The sequence below is a fragment of the Pollicipes pollicipes genome, unplaced genomic scaffold (genome assembly GCF_011947565.3).
Source record: "Pollicipes pollicipes isolate AB1234 unplaced genomic scaffold, Ppol_2.1 Scaffold_3447;HRSCAF=4054_pilon_pilon_pilon, whole genome shotgun sequence".
Taxonomy (NCBI): domain Eukaryota; kingdom Metazoa; phylum Arthropoda; class Thecostraca; order Pollicipedomorpha; family Pollicipedidae; genus Pollicipes; species Pollicipes pollicipes.
The window spans coordinates 11413107-11426544 of record NW_023596297.1 but is presented as its reverse complement, the minus strand read 5'-3'; the positions used below and the strand labels follow the sequence as shown (position 1 = coordinate 11426544).

At 56.0% G+C, this 13438-nt stretch overlaps 1 long non-coding RNA gene across 1 annotated transcript; it reads left to right on the top strand.

Annotated features, from left to right (window-relative positions):
• The first annotated feature begins 2344 nt into the window (after positions 1-2344).
• LOC119092701 (uncharacterized) lies at positions 2345-7084 on the top strand. Its single transcript, XR_005093527.1, has 3 exons — positions 2345-2552; positions 3111-3168; positions 7006-7084. It is a non-coding gene; the product is annotated as an uncharacterized LOC119092701 (long non-coding RNA).
• Positions 7085-13438: the final 6354 nt, after the last annotated feature.

Genomic DNA, 13438 nt, shown 5'->3' with positions numbered 1-13438 from the left:
GTGTAGCACGAAGCAGCGCGAGGCGAATTCTCTATTTCAATAAATTATTGCAGTTCTAGCGATCCTTGACGATGCTTAATGACATGACCACGTCCATCGTACGCTTTTCATCATGTTCTGTGCTTGGTTTGCTAGTCCTTAATAGTGAAATGTTTCTTTTTACATGGTTTCCTTAAGGCTGCCAGAAAGACAAAAAAAGTAAAACATCGTGGCCGTAAAAATTGTGTTTGCCAAAGATTGCCAGAGGCGTCATAATTTTGCAGAAACGGCGAGGTTCAGTTACGTCATACCGCGCGTGATGTCACATCCGACCAATCACCGACCGACGGCTGCGGTAGTTCACAAGGTTGCTGTCGATCGGCACCGTCACTTTTGGCCTTGTCACCGGCATGAACAGCGTGTAGGCAGTGTTTCGGTTGACACACTGCATTCGGGCGTTCTAAGCCTTGAGCTGGTGGTTGTAAGTCTTTGTCTACTGAAATCTGACTACTTCAGCTCAAGAGACCCTGCCAGGGTGAAACACCTCCCGTTATAGTTTATTTCTATCGCGCTCTTCTCCAGCTACATTGCGATGTACTCTCAGTCTCGATTATCCATGAGTTCGTCATTTGTACGCACTTGAAAGACCACCGTTGGAGTCGGTAGGACCTGGGGCAGGTTAGCCTGTTTTGTGTTCGGGACGTCAAGAAGGGCACCAGAACAGGAAAGAGCCTGAGGGACATCAAAGCGTCGCTACGCCGATGTTTGTATGTAGAACAGAACGTGACGGCTGATTTTCACCCGCGCGTCGTTCTACCAAAGTTAGAACCGCCAAGGCGCGCATAAAAGGTGACGACTAGTGTGGCGTCACAGTATGTGGTCGGTAGCGCGGCGGTTAACACGTCTGCGTTAGCCACTGCCCGTCTGGGAAGCCAGAGGTACGGGGTTCGATTCCCCGCGGTGCCCGCCCTACCTGCCAGGGTGAGAGACAGGCGACGCCATATAGCTTCAGCAGCTGCGTGCGTCGTAAAGCCCCAATCACACACACACACAGTATGTGGTCGCCCCAATGTCGGGTCGTAGAACAGCTCAAGTCGGGCGGAGAGCGTGACGCAGTGTTTTCATCGATCCCCGCACTCCGTGCGTGGCGAGACGTTTTCTGCGCCGCGGCTTCGTGTATATGTCGACCGATCCCATGCGACAAGCGAGCGTGCGACTGATGGAACGTCGCTTGGGGTCGATTTTGATCCCGCGTTACATGTGGCGCTTGTTTTCCGAACTGCAAGGAGGGCGAACAGTCCTGTCACGCTGCACTGACCCGAAAAGACGTGGTTCAACTCCAAATGAATCGACGCCGTTGACAGTAGTTCAGGCCTTCTCCCGGCTTGTGGGCTAAGCATCGGCCTATGTGCTGATTAGAAAATTTATTTGTCGTGCATATTAGTGGTGCAATGGTCTCATTCACCGCACATGTCAGCTAGTACAACAATGGTCGTGGATTTTCGCTTCGTATGAATGAACCCGTCGATGATTTTGGATGTTCGCCGGCAGCCAATCAGTTATGACCCACACGTATTTTTTTGGCATCGACTGCATCTTACATCAATTTTGATTGATTTCGGACACGATTCCGACTTGGTCCGAAAGCAAGCAAACCTATAGGGCCACATTATAAAGTCGCAACCAGTTTGATGTTATTGGCACCAGGCGAGCGAGTAATTGAGGCAAGGACTCCTGTCACAGCAACAGCTCTTGTCATTGTGTTAGCTTGTCGTGTCATCCATCTGATCTTGATATTTGCGCACTTTAAACGAAAACGTACTGTCTCTAGACTTTTGGGTCGAAAGGCGTCGCTGAAAATCAATGAGCTTGCGACATGCCCTATGTTACGCTTGCATTCCGCTGTGCTTTCGGGGGACCTGCTGCTCGGCTGACTGCCAGGGGTTTGTTTATTGGCGATCTCCGTGACGCCTGCTCTGTCCGTGTCCCGATGGCTGTGTCTGAAGCGATCTTTTCGGCGCCCCGCCCTGCCTGCGACGCCCCGGTGACGAGCCCGTGGCGTGTGACCCCGACCTGCCGCTTGTTGCAGATTCTCCGGACGTGTGGCGGCGGCCGGCAGGGCTGGACCGGACGTCCGCCATCGAGAGCGAGGTCGCGGTCCACCAGACCACGCAGAGCGACTGGGGATCCGCCATCGAGGGAGAAGCGGAAGCCCTGGTCCACCAGACCACGCAGACAGACCGGGGGTCTGCCGCCGGGGAAGAGGCGACGGTCCACCAGACCACGCAGACAGACCGGGGGTTTGCCGCCGGGGAAGAGACGACGGTCCACCAGACCACGCAGACAGACCGGGGGTCTGCCGCTGGGGAAGAGACGACGGTTCACCAGACCACGCAGACTGACCGGGGATCTGCAGCCGGGGAAGAGACGACGGTCCACCAGACCACGCAGACTGACCGGGGATCTGCAGCCGGGGAAGAGACGATGGTCCACCAGACCACGCAGACAGACCGGGGGCCTGCCGCCGAGGAAGAGGCCGATGCGACATCGTTGCTTCTGTGGGACTTGCACAGGTACGAGCTAACCCTCCCTCGCCTCTGGTAGTGCCGATCTCAGCGCAGAGGATGGGCCGATGCGAACAGCGCATCGCGCGTTACCGCACTCCCCCCCCCCCCTTCTCGCGCTGGTTCCGTTTCCACCTGCCACGCCCGCTCCCTGTGCCCGCCACGCCCGGGTCACAGTAGCCTCTGAGCGCAGCGGTGGTGGCGGTGTTCACAGGTGGGGCGGGGGAGGGGGCGGTGCCCTGCCGGGAAGCATGACGGGTTGGAATGGCCCGGAGCCGGCGGCGTGGGCTGCCGCTGTGGAACTCTGTCGCCGTAGACTGGGTAACGTTTGAAAACGCATCCCGCCTGCCGGTTTCGCACTGCTAATCCTCCGCGGTGCGCAGGCTGTCCCACACTAACCCGTGCGGCGGTGGCGCGGCACGGCCGCGGACGTGCGGCCTTCGCTCGGCTCTCTTGGCTTCCCCGGGTATCCCCGCACTCTGCACGGTCCGCCGCATGCTGGAGTTGTCTGCACGTGTCCCTCACCGCATGCGCCGCTGATGCTTCGCCCCGACCTCACCTCGCCAGGGCGGCTCAGGAGCTGTGTACGGACGCTGGGTGCAGCGACACCTCTGGAGCGGAACAGGTACTAATGCTGCCGCCGGTCGGCGATTTGGTCAGGCTTTCTGTTGCTCGTGTGGCTCAGCAGGCGAGTGGATGCTTTGCTACGCACGTTAACGGTCTCCTGGGTGTAAACCAGGGGCGTCACAGCCTCTACAAGTACCTGTCTCCGGCACCCTCTTGTGTAGATTCGCGGGTACGGTCCAGAGTCGGTTTTGATCTGGTCCCCCGCTTTTCAACGCCTTTATCTGCTGACCAACACTCGCTGACACAGCAAGGTTGGTCAGCATTCCTTAATGTTAGCCATACTGGCCAGCATTCCCCGGTATCGACAAAGTCCCGTCCTTGTCACACCAGACACCAACCTAGTACTGTTGGTGGTGATTAGTCCAGCATTCCCCGGTACCGGCAAAGTCCCGTCCTTGCCACACCGGACGCCAACCTAGCACTGTTGGTGGTGATTAGTCCAGCATTCCCCGGTACCGGCAAAGTCCCGTCCTTGCCACGCCGGACACCAACCTAGCACTGTTGGTGGTGATTAGTCCAGCATTCCCCGGTACCGGCAAAGTCCCGTCCTTGCCACACCGGACACCAACCTAGCACTGTTGGTGGTGAGTAGTCCAGCATTCCCCTGTATCAGCAAAGTCCCGTCTTTGCCACACCGGACACCAACCTAGCACTGTTGGTGATGATTAGTCCAGCATTCCCCGGTACTGGCGAAGTCCCGTCCTTGCCACGCCGGACACCGACCTAGCACTGTTGGTGGTGATTAGTTCAGCATTCCCCGGTACCGACAAAGTCCCGTCCTTGCCACACCAGACACACCAACCTAGCAATGTTGGTGGTGATTAGTTCAGCATTCCCCGGTACCGACAAAGTCCCGTCCTTGCCACACCAGACACACCAACCTAGCACTGTTGGTGGTGATTAGTCCAGCCTTCCCCCGTACCGGCAGAGTCCCGTCCTTGCCACACCGGACACCAACCTAGCACTGTTGGTGGTGATTCCGTGCCGGCTGCCATGCCGCAGCACCGCAGGCGTGCCTGTCCCGCGAAGATCCGTCCCGCTGCATGATTGCTCCGGGCGTGGGCTCCTCCCCGCTGAGGGACGGCCGGTGCCTTCGCCGAAGGCACCCGTGAGATGCCGCTTTTTGTTTGTGACGGGGATTTATGCTGAAAGGCTTATCTCTGCACCATCCGCCGATATTTGTTGATAAATCCTCAGTTGAAGCTGTGAGCAGGTATTCACCGACCTTGAATACCGGCGTTGTGGTTTAGAAGGGATTTGACGAACTTGGGACCTAGGCCAATTGTAAGCCGAGGGGGAGGCCAGCTTGTTCAGTGGAGTTTAATCTATGCTGGCGCTGCTGTAATGTGTACCAACTGCAAAGTGTCATCCACTAAAGCCGTGTTTTTATCCCAACCTGATCAAACTCTGCAGGTACAGCATTGTGCCATCTGAATTTCGAGAACCGCAGGTATTACGATATCCATTATTTTTGCTAGTGAAGAGTTTGTTTTCAGCTGTATTGCCTTATGCATTATACGCCTATGACATTTGCTCAACCACGAAAAACATCACCGATATGGGAAGAGTGAAAGTTTGGATCGTAGAAGTTGGTAAGGCAAAAGTTCGCGGGGCTCAAGTTTATCGGGCCGAAGTTCGTCGTTTAAAAGTTTGTGTGGGATGAAAGCCTGTATAGAAGTTAGTCTGGGACGGAACTCAATCGTGCCAAGGTCCTTATGCGGTAAGATTTCGTCTGGGACAAATGTTTGCCAAGGTCAAAGGTTGTGGTAAAGTTAGTTCAGGGAAAAGTTTGTCTAGGACAAAAGTATGTCGAAAGCAAAAGTCCGCACGATGGTTGGTGTGGGCAAAACTTAGCTGAGGGTAGAATACGTCGAGGACAAAGGTTTCAAATTCGTCGAGGTATTGTTTGTGTGGGGCAAATTTTGTCGAAAGCAAAGTCCGTCTGGGGCAAAAAAGCTCGTTTGGGAAGAAATTCGCCTCGGAAAGTCTGCGTTTGGTTTTGGAGGGATGCTTTCAGAAAACAGGTCAGCTTATCGTTCATAGTGGCGTGGAGGCGGCAGACACCTTAGATAAGAAAGAGACGCCTGTGGTGAGTCGAAACGAACAATGAACGAAATGTTGCGCTTGTGTGGGAAAGGATTATTAGTGTCAGTATGTATCGAAGATAGTTCTGTGGTGTCAAATTGGTGTAAAGACGTGACCAGCCGTTGTTCAAACGGCGACCAATTTTCAAGCGTCAACCAAAGCTCGGCAGTACTCCCGAGCATTAAAATTTGTAATATGTGAGGCTTCCATCTAGCTGCTGATCCTTAGGCTGCGTTTCACATATTTCGTAAGGCGTAAGAATTGTGATCAAAAGGCCTATCTAAGAATACAAATTGGGTACAAGAGTATTAGGAGAAATTAGCTCACCACTCACTTCAAATCTTCTTCGGCTATTCCATGGCGCACTTCCTCGAAGACTCGGGATCCTGGACCCCCACTTTTTGAGGGCGATGCCCAACCTGATTGTGAGGGGGGGGGGGGCACGGGACAAGGGAAGTCGTTGACGGTGGCCAGTGCCCGCACAACATTGCTGCGCTTAGCATTTCGCGGTGACATACGCACAATGCCGTCACCGGACCCGTCAACTGTCAGTCACGTCCGTCACAGACGCCCAAAAACCTGTGACAACGGAGGTTGAGGTAACTAGCTGATCTACTGGTCAGCCTACTACGCTGACCTACGCTAGCTACGCTGACCTACGGTCAGGCTGAGGTAGCTACGCTGACCTACGCTGGCCTTGGGAGCTCTGGGCGCCGTTTATCTAGAATCGTGGATACAAACCTAGGAAATAGAATGATAGATACCTGAATGGTCTTTACGTGGTCTGGTAGGTACCTGCCCGCTTAGTATGGAATTATACAGGTGATGTGCATGCCTTCCTGATCAAGCCTTATTTAAGCAGTTAGGAAATATGGCATCTGGCAAAATTGTATGCATAATTTGGGATATAACTTGAGAAAACATACATAACTTGAGTACCTAGTCCGGCCGCGGAGTGCAGGTTTTGCTGGGTTAACCGTGAATGTCTGGAGCACAGATATCTCTGAGACCACTGTAGCACCAATCAATCGAATCCTACAATCAGTCTGACCAATCCAATCTAAACCAATCAATCTACGTCCGGGACGGATTTCTGAAATGCGAACTTTTACCTCAGAAGAATTTCCACCAAATGAACTTTTGTCTGAAATTTTTGCCCTCGACGAACTGTTGTCATTATGAACTTTGGCCCTTAACGAACTACTTTGGTACGGTTGCCCCAAATTAACTTTTTATGAGAGCCTTTTCCCTAGGCGAATTGCATGCAGACAAACTACTGCGTGACAAAACTTTGTCCTGAACAAACTTTTGTGCGACGAACTTTTGTCCGGAAACCGACTTGACCTGATAAATGTTCTTGACGAATATTGTAAATACACACATTGATGACTCACGAGGAATGCGCAAATACACTTGGAATGTGTCTTGCGATCTCGATAACTCCTGGACTGTCTGAGGGTGGGCCAGTACATCAAAATGGTCGGAAGCACACGTCGTGATCATGATCAGGTCAGTAAAGCACGATGAATGCATCCTGGGAAAGTGTTTTGGTTCCAAGACCCAGCATCATGCCTTTTTTGCTTAAGACGTAAGATACGCTGGATTCTGGGAACGCTTGCTGCACTTATACAATTGAAAAGCGGCTTAGCCGGTCCGCCCGGCGTGTGGTCGGAGACGAGCTGTGCGGCGCCGGCCGCTCGTGACGTCAGCTCAACGGAAGCTCGTGACCGGCCCCGCCCTGTGTCATCAGAACAACAACACGGCCAAGGGGCGGCCGGCGCCGGCGGAGGAGCTCCAGTGGCTGCGGGCCGCCCTGCACGCCAGTCAAGGCACGTGAGAGGGCGCGCGGCCGGCCGCCGACCGCGCAGACATTGGGTCCAAGCAGCTGCCTGTGGGCGCGGGCCGTCCGCGCGCCTCTGCTGCGTGTACCATTGCGAGTCGTTTGCTGTTTGATGTGCTTGTTCGGAGTCGGTGCTCGCTGGTATGTCACATCAGATCACGTCGTCATTCGCTCCCAGAAAACATGCGTCACCTTTTGCATCCGCAGAGCAGGGCTTCCCCACCAAAGCTATGCCGCCGTCGGTCTTCCCTGAATGTCGGCGCGCCCACCCCGTATAAACACGCTTCAGTCCCCGCTGTGCCGAGCCGGCGCGACGTGCCGTCTCCGACACGTGCCGGCGGCGGCCGCGTGCAGCCGGCGCTGTCGGCCGTCCGCGGGATTATCCCGACGGCCGGCTGCCCACGCGGCGCCGACCGGTTGGGCGCCGTATTTCTGCGGCGGCCGGCAGCCGCGACAGAGGTGTGGACGCCCGCCGCGGGCTGAGCGCCGCTCCGCCGCTGTCGCTGCCGCTGACACCGCGCCGTACCCGCAGGCGACGCGGCCGCGCTGCTACGCCACTTCATGGCGCACCTCCAGAGGCAGGTCAGTCGAGATGGGGCCGGCTGGCTGGCCGCGCGCTTGCAGCGGCGACCGAGCGGCCGCGGCATGCGACCTTGGCCGTTGCTGCCGCCGCCGCTGGGTGTAAGGCCTAATGGGCCGGGTGTTGGGGTTGATGGGGTCTACTCATAACGAGGGGCGCGTTTGATTCACACGGGGAGGAAGAGTGGTATTTGTTGGGAGGAGACGAGGTGACGAGTTCCGCTCACTCAGCGCACCGCCTGTCCCACATGTCAATCTCGTCACCTATTACGATGATCTAGTAGCTGAGATAAGACGAGTGGTCCGGTTTCGGATTGCCTGAAAACATCCACACCTGTGACAAAAAAATAAGTTATCGAAAACGTCCCACTTGTGACATTTTACCCCACTTATGACGTCCGATCATGGGCGCCATGCCGAACGCTCGGAAACCCGAGAGCGCCGCCTGGTCTCGGCCGGAGCCGAGAGGTTCGGTGACTGTGTCTGGGCGCCCGGCGACATTTCCCAGGGTTGGCGCTCTGTTTCGTCACCCGTGGCTAACGGCGGCGTGAGCGTTTCGTGAAAAGCAGCCGCTGCCTGCCATCCGGTTCCAGGGCGGGGGCACGCTACATTTGATACCAGTTTTGCTTCAAATGGAGCTGAGCCGGAAACTTTGCGGCAAACCGGTTGTCTTTCGGCCAAGTGCAGGCTGGTAGGCGACCGTACGAAAGCTACGAGAGTCCCGGTGTAGGCTATTACATAATGATAGGTTCACTGTTCAGATGCAGTATTCTGCGGTGTCTCGGCGACGACCGCTGTTACGGGTGTGTGTGTGTGTGTGTGTGTGTGTGTGTGTGTGTGTGTGTGTGTGTGTGTGTGTGTGTGTGTGTGTGTGTGTGTGTGTGTGTGTGTGTGTGTGTGTGTGTGTGTGTGTGTGTGTGTGTGTGTGTGTGCGTGTGTGTGTGTGTGTGTGTGTGTGTGTGTGTGTGTGTGTGTGTGTGTGTGTGTGTGTGTGTGTGTGTGTGTGTGTGTGTGTGTGTGCGTGTGTGTGTGTGTGTCTATGTGCATGCGTACGTGCGTGCGTGTGTGCGTGCATGACTGTCGGCACGCATCACTTACGCTGCATAATTGGTGTTACATCTATCTCTCTAGTCTCGGTCAGCGGACTCACGTCAGGGTGCTCGGTAACCGGTGAAGGCGTATGATGTATCTGTATAAGGCTCGCGCCCAGCAGCACGATTGCACATAACGGCCTGCTGCCGACGGGTCAGGAGCTCCTGGAGCTCTCCGGGCCGCCCACAAGTCAGGAGCGCCTGGGACTCTCTAGGTCGCCGACGGGTCAGGAGCGCCTGGGACTCTCCGGGCCGCCGACCGGACCACAGACTTCTCTCCGTGAGCCGCCGCAGCCCGGCAGTTTATCAGCCGGCGGACGGGCGCCCGACCCCGGCGACCCCGGGAGGCTGGCTCACCGCCGCGGCCGCAGAGGGGGCTGTGGGCGGACCCCCAGCGCCCCGCTCTGGCCCAGTCCGCCTGCACACGGAAACGGCGCAGAAAGACGTGGTTGGTGGGTGCTGGACGCCCTGCGGTAGCTCAGGCCTCGACTCAGTGCTCCGCATCGGGGGCAAAAATCCGACCAGCTGGGCATGTTTTGCTAGTCAGCACGTGAGGCCTCGGGAGAGGGTAGAGTGACGAAATTCGATTGACGAAGACAGTTGCTCGGAATAATGGCGGAGGTGACGCGGAATGTTTGCATGAGAGCAAGCCAAGAGGTTTGGAATATCCGAGCAGAGGGATTGTGGCATCAACTGGAAAAAGGCCGCTACTGGGAACAAACGCTTTGCGTTGAACGTACCACTGCACTGGGTAGATATGGTAAGCCCAGGGATTTCCGTTATCCCAACTGTAGTACCACTTGAGTAGTTCAAACGGAAAGGGATCATGCCTTCAGAAAGGTTTTAACTTTCCTCTTCTGAGAACAAGTAGGAAGGCGTGATTCCAAAAGCAGTCTTTTTCCCATAAATTGTGAAAATCTGAAATATTGGCACTGGGATTTTGTCCTCGGCCATAACTCTACTAGCTAAAATGTTGTAATATAAGCTCCGTTACGCGGGGCTCTACTCCAGTGATTAACCGCGTGAAGACTCATTACAACCTGGGCTGAAAGTACCAGCCAAAGAATTAAGTCAAATTGATTGAGGGATGGGGTATGTCGCATGCTTTTCATATTCTTAACAAAATGACCTTTCGGAGATCACACCTTTTAAACATTGCGCTACTCGCGATCTCTGGCAGTTTCTTCAGAACTGGAAGGTGGTGAATCGAACAACACCTGTCTGCTTCATAATGTCAAACCCAGTAAAACGCGTGAGATGACTCGCGTCTGAATACGCCCATTGTGAGGAATCGCATAACTATAACACCCTGCGCCGGCCGCGTCTCGATAACCCCCGACTGTCGCCTCTTGTCGGCCTGCCGGCGCGGCGACCTGTGGGGACGTCTTCATCTGCGCCCAGCCGGCGGGTGCCGCTCCCTCTCGGCGCCGGCCGGCCGCTGGCGGCAGCGGACCGTGCCGCGCCTGCAAACGAGCTCTGCGCTCGTCTCGGCGCCGCCCGCCAGCGTGCCGTCTGCACCAGCGGCCGGGCCGCGGGGCGAAGAGGCGGCCCAGCGGGGACGCGCCGAGGCGCCGGTCACGGCTCGGAACCAGCCGGCGCCTGGGGGGGGGGGGGGGGGGGGGGGGGGGGGGGGGGCTGAAGACCGCTCCATCGGAGCTGGCTGGAGATCCCCAGGGGCTGATGGGATGCAGGCCGTCTCTAGCCCGGACGCTGACGACGTACACGTCCGGGCAGGCCGCATGCGTAATTATCTGAACTGAAACAAACTGTGTCCGCCGGACTGGCGAGACAGGTGTTCGTCGTAGCTGCCTGCAATCGCGTCCACTGCTGCCAGAAGCCAGTCAGAAACGGTGACCGCCTCGTTAGGATGGTCGCGCTGTGTACTCTTCAGCGGCATGTGGCGCGGCCTTTCGGTTAGCGGGGCTGCGGCAGCTGAGCACCGTGGCCGCGCAGGGGACATATAAGCCGAGATTAGATCCGAGGTGCTAGCGTGCTGCTAGCCTGAGTTCGAGGTATTCATCGGTTTACATTGGCTGAATTCGTCGTCTTCATCTTTGTTGCAGAGGAAGTGCATCTCATGATCCAACGAAGGCGCTGTGTCGTGCAGTTTCCAAACCGTTGCGTGATTAGTTTTGTGAAGGCATGCACGGCCTGTAGTTGCAGGCGTTTGTGTTGTGCGTCTTTGCAACCATGCGCAGCGTCGATGTTACGCGCGCGGACTGGTGCAACTGGTGCAGCAAGTGTGATAAGGAGGACCAAAGGCGCAGTGATAAACAGGCGGGCGAGTCGTGTGGCCAGGCGCCGGCAACACGCTGGTATGCTCCAGGCTTCAGTTACCTTTTTTCCATGGTATCCTCGCGTTTCAGCTTTGTATGCGTTAGAGGGCAGTGCAGCAGTCAGATGGAAGCGGTGTTCGCGGTAGCGTTGGGTAAAGCTGTGGGGAAGGTCTCAGTGTGTTAACGACTTGCGAACCCGGCCAGTCTGCTCCCCTTCACTCGAACGTCCCACTGGTCTCCAGTTTGTGGGGTGCCGCTCTTAATCAGGGCGAGTCGCTTTTGTAAAAAAAGAAACTTTGATATATGATTAGGTCAGTGAGCTCGTTTGCTGCCATGCAACATACAAAGATATGTCTTTTGTGCAACTGGCCTCTCTCGGTTGCTACCGTTAGAAACACTGCAGGGCAGCTAAATTGTGAATTGCATCAGTTTCGCTGCCGCCATGACCAAGTAACGGTGCAGCCGAGTTGCCGGCGTGGGCCGCTGACCCGCGGTCCTCCCCTCCGCAGGAGATGGCGTTCCCCGGCAGCTACAACCCGCGGCCGGCCGCCGGCACCGGTCTCCGCCGCACCCACTCAGGTAGGCCGCTGCCACCCGTCTCCGACACGCTCCGTCGCGGGCCGCCTCCGTCCGTGCATCACCGCTCCGATGATGTCCTCCGCCGCACACGCGCCGTCCCCTGCTCGGGCCGCCGTGCTCCTCACTCCTCCGAGATGCGCGGTCGGTCCTCCGCCGCTGTCCGTCCGAGAGCCCGGCGGCCGGCCGTGGCCGGCGCGAGGCGCTCGTGCCGCCGCCGGTCTGGGGAGCCGGCTCGGCGGCCGGCGGCGTCGCGGACGTGCTATCTGGCTGCGATCTGGACGTGCTGTCGTGCCCGGCCCGGCGCGGCCCGGCCGCGGCCGCGCTGGAGCGGCCGCGGGCGAGCGGGTTGCCGGGCCGGCGGCCGCAGCGGCCACACCTCGGCTCCAGCGGACGGCGGCTGCCGCGCTGCCGCCTGCGCCGGGCCGGGGCGCAGCGGGCTCATGGAGCGGTCAGTGCTAGAGGGGTGCGCTGGTGCCGGTAGGGAGGTCACGCTGATGCCGTGCTGGCTGGAAAGGCAGGGCGAGGTCTTGCCCTGCCCAGGCCGGGCACTGTCGCCGGACGAGTTGGTTACGTGTTGTTGGTGCTGAACGGTTCTTCTACAGCCGCTGCGAAGGTGTGGACGCGTGGGCACTACTTGAATCATGAGTGAGTCATAAATGTCACGAAAATTCGAAGAATGGCAGCTTTAATCGCTGATGATGCTGAACAATAAAATTAAGTGGAATATTTGTTGGAATTGGTCAACCGTTACGTAAGGGTAATAGAACACGTAACCTAAAGTATAAAACTAAGAACAATACAAAAGATATGCTTATCGGGATGATCTTGTAGGCACGCAAGGGACTTTTTGTGGTTTGGATAGTTTCTGATGGGTTCAGATCACGCTGATTTGAACCAAAATTTAGATATGTCGCTTGATTCGAAATAAAATTAAGGAGAGTTCTGGCAATTACTGGATTAAATCGACGATTGGAACCAGTGGAGGTTATATGATAGGAGGTTTTTCAAGTCACGATTGAGCTCACAATTTTGTTAAACCAGAATCGTTTCGATTCGTGAATGCTTGATCCAGGCACAACTCCAGACAGAGGTAGAGGTTTTTAAATCCCTCGCGATGACGACACCCGTCATCTACCAGGTCTTTACTTTGGTCGTTAAATGTTCTGCTGTGCCTGAAATGATGCATCGTTTCTGAACGCTTTATCTCGATGAGGCGAGGATGGATATGATTTACGAGTAAGACAACACAGATTGTTTTATAAGTTAGAACAGTAAAATCGTTTTAATATCGGCGCCTTTTATGTTTAGCCTTAGGAATGCTGAACATGACGGTCATGTTAAAACGGTTGGTTTATCTTTGCTTATGTGTTCCCTCGACCAGCCTCCTCACTCATTGTAGCGGCAACGTCTTTATGTTCCCTTCCCCATTGTGTGGCTGGCTTAGTTTTTCTTTCACGTCAGCGCCCCACTAATGGGCCGGCTGATAGCTGCGGCAATAATTTGCCTTGATAAGTTTCGCAAACGTGATTTAGTGCGCTCATAAAAGTAAGAGCCACCTGACAAGAGAGCACGTAACGGATGGTGAAACGTTCATGACTTACACATCTTACACACACGAACTCCTGAAAGCAGTACGATAACCGTGACTCACAACACTGCGTGTGGGACCCCAGTCACAAAAACACATCACTGCAAGGAGGCAGTCTCAGGTGGTTCTGCGCGGTGCCTGAGTCACAGCACAACTGACGGCGGTGGCGAGACCAGACACCCACACGCACGCGCGCGCTCAGACGCTCCGCAAACGGTGCTGGCGAAATG